The sequence below is a fragment of the Canis lupus genome, chromosome 23 (assembly GCF_003254725.2).
Source record: "Canis lupus dingo isolate Sandy chromosome 23, ASM325472v2, whole genome shotgun sequence".
Lineage (NCBI taxonomy): Eukaryota > Metazoa > Chordata > Mammalia > Carnivora > Canidae > Canis > Canis lupus.
Genome location: NC_064265.1, coordinates 41,899,916 through 41,911,255, shown reverse-complemented (window position 1 = coordinate 41,911,255; position 11,340 = coordinate 41,899,916). Strand labels below are relative to the sequence as shown.

Here is an 11,340-nt window from a genome sequence, read left to right as displayed (position 1 = left end):
TTATATTTTTAACAACAAAAAAAATCATTTGAGGAGGTGCATTGTGTTTAAAGCAAATTATCCTCATAGTGTTTTACTGATTAGCAAATGGTTCAAAAAAGATGCATCCATATATCTTGAGCAGTTAGAGATGGCTGGTATTTTTTTTTATCAGATTGAATTTTTTTCTCCTAAATTTTTATTTAACCATTTAGTTAACATATAATGTAATATTGGTTTCAGGAGGAAAATTTAATGATTCATCACTTACGTATAACATCCAGTGCTCATCATAACAAGTGCCCTCCTTAATACCCACCACTCATTTAGCCCATCCCCCACCCACCTTCCTCCAACAACAACTCTCAGTTCTCTATCATTAAGAATTTCTTATGGTTTGCTTCCCTCCCCTTTTTTTACCCTTCCAATATGTTCATCAGTTTTGTTTCCTAAGTTCCACATATGAGTAAAATTATATGGCATTTGTCTTTCTCTGACTTACTTCACTTAGTATGATACACACTAGCTCCATCCACATCATTGCAAATGGCAATATCTCATTCTTTTTGATGGCTGAGTAACATTCCACTATGGAATATCTATATCTATATCTATATCTATATCTATATCTATATATCTATATAGATATATCACATCTTCTTTATCCATTTATCAGTCATGGACACTTGGACTCTTTCCATAGTTTGGGTGCATGTACCCCTTTGAACCTGTGCTTTTGTTTCATTTGAAGACTGGTATCTTTTCTAATTGTTCATGCCCACCTCAGAGTACTCAGTACTCATATCAAATTGTTTAATTATGTAACTATTTTTATAAATATATATAAATATATTTTTATAAATATTTTATTTATTTATATGACAGATTTAGAGAGAGAGAGAGAGAGCAGGCAGAGCAGTAGGCCGAGGGAGAGGGAGAAGCAGGTTCCGCGCTGAGCAGGGAGCCTGATGTGGGGCTTGATCCTGGGACCCTGGGACCATGACCTGAGCCTAAGACAGATGTCTAACCGATTGAGCTTCCCCGGCTCCCCATGAAACTATTTTTAAAAGTTGTCTTTGCATACAGATATTCAAGCAGATCAAGGAAGTTTAAAATAAAGAATAGAATGATTGGCAGAGGCAGGCAGTGGGGAATGAATGAAATAAGTTTTTCCAGCTGCAAAATAAATAAGTCAGGAATACACAATATACAGCATGATGACTATGGTTAGTGATATTCTTTTGAATATTTGGAAGTTGCTAGTAGAGTAAATCTTAAAAGTTCTCATCACAAGAAAAAATTGTAACTCTGGTAATGGCTATTAACTAGACATTGTGATGATCATTTTACAACATAGAGAAATATTGAATCATTATGTTGTATATCTGAAACTAATAATGTTACATGCCAATTATATCTCAATACAAAATAAAAGCAATTCAAAGTTCATACAGGGACATTGAAAATGGTAAAAGTGACATTTTAAATCAGTGTAACTAGATGAACTATTGAATCTACAGCGTTGGGGCAACTGACTACCCTTTTTAAAAAAATAAAATAAAACTGAGGAACAACTCCACTGCTTACAGCTTGCTAAAATCCAGATGAATAAGTGTTTAAAAAAAAAATGAAACCATAAAATTATCAGAGGAAAAAAGGGGTAAATCTTACCTATAATTTTAGACTAGATAAGGCCATTCTAAGTTTTATCACAGACTACAGAACTTATAACAAAGTTAAATTTAAATTAAGACAAGTTTGACTACCCAAAATGTCTACATAGAGAAAAAAATGCTACCTATGAAGGGAAAATTCTTTGAATGTTTGGAATACATATAAAAAGCAAAGGACTAATATCTAAACAGAAATAACATTTGTAAATCAAACTCAGTTGAAATTACAAATATAAATAACTTAGGGATCCCTGGGTGGCGCAGCGGTTTAGCGCCTGCCTTTGGCCCAGGGCGCGATCCTGGAGACCCAGGATCGAGTCCCACGTGGGGCTCCTGGTGCATGGAGCCTGCTTCTCCCTCTGCCTGTGTCTCTGCCTCTCTCTCTCTCTCTGTGTAACTATCATAAATAAATAAAAATTAAAAAAAACAAATATAAATAACTTAGCTTAAACAATACAGAAAGGAAATAGAGAAACTAAAATAAACAATAACTGTATTAGGAAATTATTAGAAATTTACAATACCAGATTTCAAACAATCATTCTTCACTTTTGATAAGATTAAAGAGAGAGTATTGGAAAGCAGGTATAAGAAAAACATTTTTTAAAACTTCTGGAGAGCAAATTCATTTGTTTAATCATTTTGGAGTGTAATTTCGAAGTTTATCAAAATTGTAAATGCATGTATAACTCCTTAATCCAGTTTTACCACTAGTAAAAATTTCTGGCAGATACTCACATAGGCATACACACACACATGATTAATATTTGTAGAAGGGAAAACATGAAAGGAACATAAGTGTCAATGAATTAAGTACTAGTATAATCATGATACATCAATGCAATATTTTACTGGTTTGCCAAAGAGAAAGAACAAAGCAATTTAAAAGCGCTTTCAATAAAAGATAATAAAAATTCTTTAGTAGAAATAAGACAAAATCAAAAGTACCACATGACCTAGTTTAATAAAAATATGTTTATACATATTTTTTTTAAGATTTTACTTATTGATTAATAGAGACACACAGAGAGAGAGAGAGGCAGAGACACAGGCAGAGGGAGAAGCAGGCTCCATGCAGGGAGCCCGACGTGGAACTCGATCCCGGGTCTCCAGGATCAGGCCCTGGGCTGAAGGCAGAGGCTCAATGGCTGAGCCACCCAGGCATCCCTGTTCATATGTACTTATATGTGTAAAGAAAAGCACTAAATTTTTAACAGTAGTTTCCTTTATTCAGGCCCATATTTTCTGACTTTTATGTTTATTCATAAAAATGGGATGTAACTTCAACTTTAATTTTTTAAATTATTTTTATAAAGAATATAAGTATTGGCAACACAATGGCCTTTACTGAAATCCCATTTCCCGCACAAATTAACTATGAAAACTTGGACAAGTCACGTAGCTGAAGCTGAAGCTTTGTCATCTATAAATTGGGGATAACGACTGCTTTTTTGGATTTTGGAGGAGAGTAAAATATGATAATGTACTTCAATGCTTATCCTAGTGCCTGAAACATAAAAATATTCAGTAAATGGTAGCTGTTATATCATATTATTATCAATGACCTAACACTGCTATAAAATATAAAGTTAGCAACATCATGTTATTTATTGTTGTAAATAAATACATGAACGGGGGACCCAAATTATAATTGCAATTACTATTTAGACAAAATAAACAGTATCTTTTACTGAATTGCTTCTTAGGTACATTTATTTATTTCTAATACAGTTTCTCCATGTATTCTTAATAGATTTAAGGCAGAGTTTATAAAATCATTAAAAAACATTTAAAATTGAATGTTACCTGGAGAATTGAAATTATACAGGCAGTTAAATTGAATAATTCTGACTGGAAATATTTTCATTCTCCATCCACACTGAAATTGCCTATATTAGCTATATAGAAATAAATATCACTAGCTAATGGCCAATTCTGTTTTACTTTTAGATAAATTTGATACGGCTAAAAGTATTTACTACCTATATTGACACACAAAGTAACAAATCAAGATTCCTTCTCAACATCCATATCTAAAATAATGTTCCATGCTATAATCACTTAAATAATTTCTATGACAAAGTTAATGTACACCTGGATTTATGTGCACCTTATTCAGAAAATGGGTCACTCTCTAAATGCCAATAGACCATAACCAGGAATTTTGAGAAAAATAAATCCTCAAATCTTTCTCATTTCTTCAAAATTTAAGATGAGAAAATTTTGGCAAAATAAACACTGCCTCCCTGTTCAAGAAAAAAGCAGGCTTTTTATTCTGTTCATGTACTCCTCTGCTATTAAAAAATATATATCCCATTTAATTGGTATTATAATAAATTACATGGCAAAGTGTTGTTGAACAGCAAAGGACACAGATATTATTTCCCATTGTTACTATGAATAGAATCACCCAGGTACCAATTAACATCTCATCATGATGATTACTTTTTATTGTTCTTGTTCCACTAATCAAACTCACACCTTTTTAGTTTATATTTTGATTTCAAAAAATTATGCTAAAAAAAAAAATTATGCTAAGAAAAGATTAAATTTATTTCAAATGCAAATAAATGTGAAGCATATAAAGCTAATTAGGTTTATAACCACTGAGAATAATACAAAAAAAATTAAATTGCTTTGCTTCAAGGAAAATCTTTTAGGAAACATTTGTTGAATAAATTTGAAAGAAAAAATTTTAATATTTTCTCTCATAGTTGATATTTGGCCTATATTTTACACAGGAAAATCATATGCATTTTCTTTCTTAATATACACTGGTTACTGTCTTTACAAGGTAGTAGTATCGTATGTTGTAGTGGAGATAGGGGAGAAATATATTTACCAAACACTTAAATTATATTTATTAGTATAATATTTATTTATATTTATTAGTAGTATAAATATTATAAAGTAATATTTAATAATATAATATTAAATCATATTTAAATATATCACAATTTTAAAGCTTATAGACAAATAATACCACTTATCAGGGACAGATTCCAAAAACAAGTAAAGTGAAAATTTATGGGAAATATTAAGATACCCCCAAAAGTTTGGGTGATAAAGTAACATTAATTAAATAATGTTCTGACATTTGCAACACTAAAACAATTTAATCTAAGGAGTTATGTCCTTTAAAAATATTTTCTTTAATTATATCTCAGCTATTCCCTAGATTCTTAGACATTTGGTAGGCAATATTTTCCATGCAAGTATTTCGTTTATTATGGAAATGGGATTTCAATTTTGAAATGCATCCATGATGATTTATTGGCTAGTTTTAAGCCCTGTATAAGGAAGAAGAGTGTTGAGTGGAAGTTTGGCACCAGCGATAATTTTTTGTTGTTGTTCCCAAGCTGACAGGTTTACAGGATTAAGCTTTAGAGTGTTTGCTAGCATCCCCAGGATGCCTTTCCATAGTGGAGCAGAGTTTAGATCGACTCTGGGGTATTACCACATGATGAAGGTAATCTGTTTCCTTAGCTGAAGCTCACAAACAAAGCAGTTAAATCCCCATCACAAATGGCCATACTGGGACTCATTACACTTTTCATAGGCCTGGATCTTTTTGTTTCTAAGTCCCTAAAACATTTATATAGGGCAATGAAATTTTCACAGAACCTGAGCCAATTCCTTTAACGAAGAATGAGATGCATTGCTTTGAAAGGTACAGTGTTCTTCCAAAAGTAGGAGTGTAATTTAAGGAGCAAAGAAAGACTGGAAGAATGAAGAATAGACATCACCTCCACAGTTCCTTGTGGAAAACAGGGACTTTTGTCTCGAAATGCTGCTTATTTTGCTAAAGTTTTCATTTATGTGTTAATGTAACAAATCTTGGTTGAATTTCTACCATGTGCCAGGCTTGATGTGAGGAGCTGAGATAAGAAAATGGATATGCCATGATATCAATCTCCAAGGAGTTTAATCTGGCAGAGGAGAAAGGTCTGTGAAATTCATTATAAAACAATGTGATGGGGTCTATTAAAAGACAAGTAAAAAGTGCCTAACATTGTGGGACCAGGTAGAAAGGGGCTATTCAGAGAGTATTAGGGCTGGGATATAGGCGGAAGGCTGGAGCGAAGGGGGAAAGCCTTACAGATATATGCAATTATACGTACAAAAGTAAGAATTTCCAGGTATAAAGTAAGGAGGGCTTTTTTTGGAAAATGCCTTTTAAAGTTTCAGAACATTGACTTAATGAGTGCAATAAACATAACTTTCTAAGTGGAGTTTAATGTTACAATCTTTTGCACTCATGTGTGAGGCGAGAGGAGCCAGAGTCAAGACCAGAGGCCTAACTCAGGACCTGACAAGATGGCCCGGCTGCCCCACAGGATTATCGAGGAAACCCAGCGTTTGCTGGCAGAACCAGATGAGAGCAACCCCCGTTATTTTCATGTGGTCATTACTGGCCCCCAGGATTCCCCCTTTGAGGGAGGGACTTTTAAACTTGAACCATTCCTTCCAGAAGAATACACCCAATGGTAACCCCTAAAGTACGTTTCATGACCAAAATTTATCATCCTAATGTAGACATGTTGGGAAGAATATGTTTAGATATTTTGGAAGGTAAGTGGTCCCCAGCACTGCAGATCCACACAGTTCTGCTATCGATCCAGGCTTTGTTAAGTGCTCCCAATCCAGATGATCCATTAGCAAATGATGTAGCGGAGCAGTGGAAGACCAACAAAGCCCAAGCCATAGAAACAGCTAGAGCATGGACTAGGCTATATGCCATGAATAATATTTAAAATCGATCTGATCATCAAGTGTGCATCACTTCTCCTGTTCTGCCAAGACTTCTTTTTTGGTTTGCACTTAATGGACACAGTCTTAGAAACAGTACAGAATCCCAGATATCTTCAGTCCTTTGGTGATTAAATGCACATTAGCAAATCTATGTCTTGTCCTGATTGGCTGCTGTAAAGGATGAGCAGAGGCTAGAAGTACCATCTGGATTGTTGTGAAATGTTTAAAAGCAGTGGTCCCTCTCTCCTTTTATTCATTTCCCCCATCATGGTTTAAGTATAAAGCACTGTGAATGAAGGTAGTTGTCAGGGTTAGCTGCAGGGGTGTGTGGGTGTTTTTATTATTTTTTTGAGGGGGAGAGGTAGTTTTAATTTTAATTTTATGGGCTCCTTTCCTGCTTTTTATGGTGATCCAATTGCATTGGTTAAAAGCAGCTAACCAGTTCTTTAGAATATGCTCTCTAGCCAAGTCTAAGTTTATTTAGACTCTGTAGATGGACAAGCTTGATTGTTTGAACCAAAATGGGAACATTAAACAAACATCAGAGCCCTCACTAATAACATTGTGACTTTACTGTCAAGTGTAGAATCCTTCCTTCAAGAAAAAGCTTGTGACCATTTTGTATGGTTTGTCTGGAAACTTCTGTAAATCTTCTGTTTTAGTAAAATATTTTTTGTTATTCTAAAAAAAATGTTACAATCTTTCTAGTATCCTATTTATCAGTACATAGGTCTACCTTGAAAATGGAAAGAGAAATGCCTACAGAAACATGAAAGCAACATGGATATTAGACTTTTAATAATAAAGTTGCAGATATACAGTCGTTATATGTCAGCTTATAGAGATGGAGATAGAAATAGATGAGAGAGAGAAAGAGAAAGAGAGAGAGAAATTGAGATTCATGAAAACCTGCTTGGAGTGTGAGACCTGAAAATGTGTCCTGTTCAGTCAGCATGATATTACTTTCTGTATTAGAGTATGTATATTATGGTCACCACGCTCTAAGATAGAAGCAGTACCAAGTCTGGTAAACTTGAGTCAGATGTGTAAAATATAGCTAAAAACTATCATTTATTGAGCACTTTTGTGATAAGTTCTCTTCTAAAAATGTTCTACATATACTATCTTTTTCAATCCTCAAAACTCTTTATAAAGGAATTTGTTTTATTTTATAAATTAAGACATGAAGAGACTCAGTAACCTGCCAGGAGTCAGACTGATGGAACTGGGTAGATGTGGTTTTCAGGTTCAGTTAGTCTAACTCTAGGGCTCCTACAATTAAACCTAGTCTTTTTATTTCTAAATAATAACTATTTGACTTTTTTTCCCTCTTAAAAAATTGGGTTAATCAGCTACTCATTTTCTGAAAAATTCTTTGCCCACAGCAATGAATATTTCCTACTACTTGCCTATGATATTACTTTACCAAGTACTTTCTACTTGTCTAGAATTACAGATTATAGATTCTATTACATTATCTTTGGGGAATTTGAAATTTCCTCACTTTGATGTCATCTTTGTTGAACATTTGCTCCTCCTTAACATACAACGTATGAATTTCCTGTGAATCTAAGGTTTAACCTTTCTCTGTAATTAGAGGATAAGTAATTATTAGAAGATACTTGTTGGCTGCCCAAAATGTTTGAGTAGAATGAGTAATAAAATAATAATAATATTTTTATTATTAATAAATAAATAAAATCTGTAATAAAATCATTATTTTACTTAAGAAGCCAAATAAACAGGGTTCCATTAGCAGGAGGAATAGCTACCTGTTACTGTGAAAGTTTATCAAGTAATCTCATTATCAGTATCATTATCACCACAGTTGTTTGTGCCTAGACAATATCCATATCCCTTGGTGTGATAACTGCATCTCAATGTTTACTTTGAGAAATTATTGGTTTCTTATTTTAGGAAGAGCTGTTGAGACTATCAAAGAGCCTTGTTCTCCTGTGGGCATATGGCCCAAACTACACCAAAACAACGTTTTCTTCTAGGAATAAGAATAATGAGCAAAGTGATTCCAGGATAGAGAATAGCTGGACATGATTTATTCCAGTGGCAATTGACTCAGGAGCCAATTATTACCACCCACTACCCCATCTCCCTACTCCTGGAGTCATCATGGTTGCTAAGCTTTCATTCTTCTTTGACTTATCTTTTTTTCTCTGAGAAGCAACAAACCTTACAATGACATTATTTTTTAAGTGACTAGAATTGGATTCTATTGATTTAAACCAAAGAATCCTGGGACTCCTGGGTTGCTCAGCAGTTGAGTGTCTGCCTTCGGCTCAGGGTGTGATCCTGGAGTCCTGAGATGGAGTCCCACATCAGGCTGCCTGCATGGAGCCTTCTTCTCCCTCTGCCTATGTCTCTGCCTCTCTCTCTCTCTCTCTCTCTCTCTCTCTGTCTCTCATGAATAAATAAACAAAACCTTTAAAAAAATAAACCAAAAAATCCTGACTGATTCAATAATCAATAATTTTTTGTTTAAAACCTATGTTGATGGATACTAGAAATCATCTATCAGTCTGTATCCATAGCCAGCCCTTTGTTTGCCTATGTTTAGATTAATATCATTATGTGACCAAAATGAAATAGGTGAAATTAATATTTCCAGAATAGTGGGATTGATCCTAACATGAAGAATTGTTCTTTTATAGAAATCAAATAGCTGCAACAAAATAAACTTCTAACTGCTTTTCAGGGGTGGCCTATTGCAGAGTACATGCATAAGGTCCTTTTAAAGGGATAATTCTAGTGCTCAGCACATAGTAAAAGCTCAGTAAGGAGTAGAAGTATCGTAAATGAGATTGCGTTTTCTGGGAACTTGGGATATAAATATAAACACAGCTACATCCAAGAAAATTGTTTCATGTCTATCAAAATGGCAAAAGTTTCTTTTGTTCTAAACTTAGACTGATCTCAGAGATCCAAAGCATCCTCTGAGATATATTATTATTCTGGGAATATCCTAGAACCTGGCAGTATAAGAGAAGGTATTTCAAAAGGTTGTCAACTACAGCAAGGGAGAACACATAAAGAGTAGTATGATCTACTAGTCTGAGAAACAATCTGGAAAGCAGGAGGGCTGAGTTTCTATTCTTGCTTTACCACAAATGTACTATATGACCTGAAAAATGTATTTCATGTACTTTGACTTCCATTTTTATTTGTCCATTAAGGATTTTGACTTAGATCAAATGAAAGACTTTGCCCTTCCTGGAATGCTACGAAAGCACTTTTTACAGTGTCTATTTAGCCTTCATCTATTTATTCACTTGCTCAAGAAACAATTTTACTGAGTGGTTATTTTTTATTAAGTACTGGGGATAGATGCCCAAATTAAATAAATCAGGAGAGCATATCTACAAGCAGGAATGAATGAAAAAGAAATTATAATTACATCTTATAAGACATTATAATGAACAATTAAAAAATAACTACTAGAGGTGATTGACTACTGAAAGTGAGAGCTCTTAACTTTGGCTGAATAAGAATAGAATCATAGGTGATTTAAAAGTACACAATAAATCATGGTACAACATGATATATCCAAGGAAGAGCAGCAAATGTATGAATAACTGGAGCATAGAACTTAGGCATAAAGGAGGATACGAGGAAAAATGGAGAGGGAGGGTTTTACAAATGTCCTTGCATTCCGTACCACTGAGTTTAAACATTAGCATCTATTGGAAGACTTGCGGTCTTCAGGGCAAGAATAGAGTGCCAAGATGAACTCTTCCTATTTATTTAATATTTCCAACATTCATTCACTTGATCATCAAATTCTACCTTTTACTATCTCCTTGGTCCATTCCTTCTTTTATACCCCCAGACTAACGTTTTTAGTTTAGGACTTGTTCACTTTTTATCTGGATTTTACAACTATTTGGGAGGGGAAAATATCACAGGAAATGTTGAGAACTACCGTTCTACATGCATCTAAGTTTCCTTCTCTAGTTACTAAAGAACAAAAGTTTCTTGTCCTAAAGGTAACTCCTTTATTTCTTCTTTATTTCATCATCTTTTGCTTTTCTTAAAGGAAACATACATTCCTGACAACCCATTTCTTGAGTGTACTAAAAATTCTTCCTTTCATACGGACGCTACTTATTTGTATTTACTGTTTGAGATCCCAAGTTAAAAAATTACTCATTAAACTCCTCATACTATTCTAGGGCCAACTCAAAGTACTCTAACAAAAAACTGTAATAAGAATTTCCCTATATTTATTGCCTTAGTATCTTCAGCCTTGACTCCTTACTGCCCTCAAATTCTGCTTCTACTCCTATAAATCTACTGAAACAATCTTAGCTAAGACTGTCATTTTATATCCAATGGACATAGTTCATTAACTATCTTGTTTGAACTCTCAGCAGCATTCTACACAATTAACCTCTCTTTTCTGCTTGAAACACACTCTATTTTAACTTTCTGTGCATCCATATACTGCTAGCTTTCTCTATATCTCTATGGTGGCTAGGGTTTTTTTAAAGATTTTTATTTATTTATTCATGAGAGACACAGAGAGAGAGAGAGAAGCAGAGAAAAAGGCAGAGGGAGAAGCAAGCTCCATGCAGGGAGCCCGATGTGGGACTTGATCCTGAGACTCCAGGATCATGCTCTGGGCCGAAGGCAGGTGCTAAACCGCTGAGCCTATGGTGGCTAGTTCTATCTCCTTACATCATCTTTCTCTACCATATCTTTAATGATTCTTTAAACAATGAAATTCCTCCATTTTCTCTTTGCCATTTTCCTTTATCAGCATTCCCTGAGCAATTTTAACCATGTCCATGACTTCAAATATGATCCATACTGCAGCCAAAATGTTACCTTCAATATACAGCTCACCTCTGTGTTTCAGACACTTGTATTCACTTCCTCCCTTGACATCTCATGAAAGTCTCAAATGCACTACAATACTACATAT

At 34.2% G+C, this 11,340-nt stretch overlaps 1 pseudogene; it reads left to right on the top strand.

The window, feature by feature from the left end:
* The first annotated feature begins 5,969 nt into the window (after positions 1-5,969).
* LOC112661168 (ubiquitin-conjugating enzyme E2 N-like) lies at positions 5,970-6,454 on the top strand (annotated as a pseudogene).
* The last annotated feature ends 4,886 nt before the right edge of the window (positions 6,455-11,340 follow it).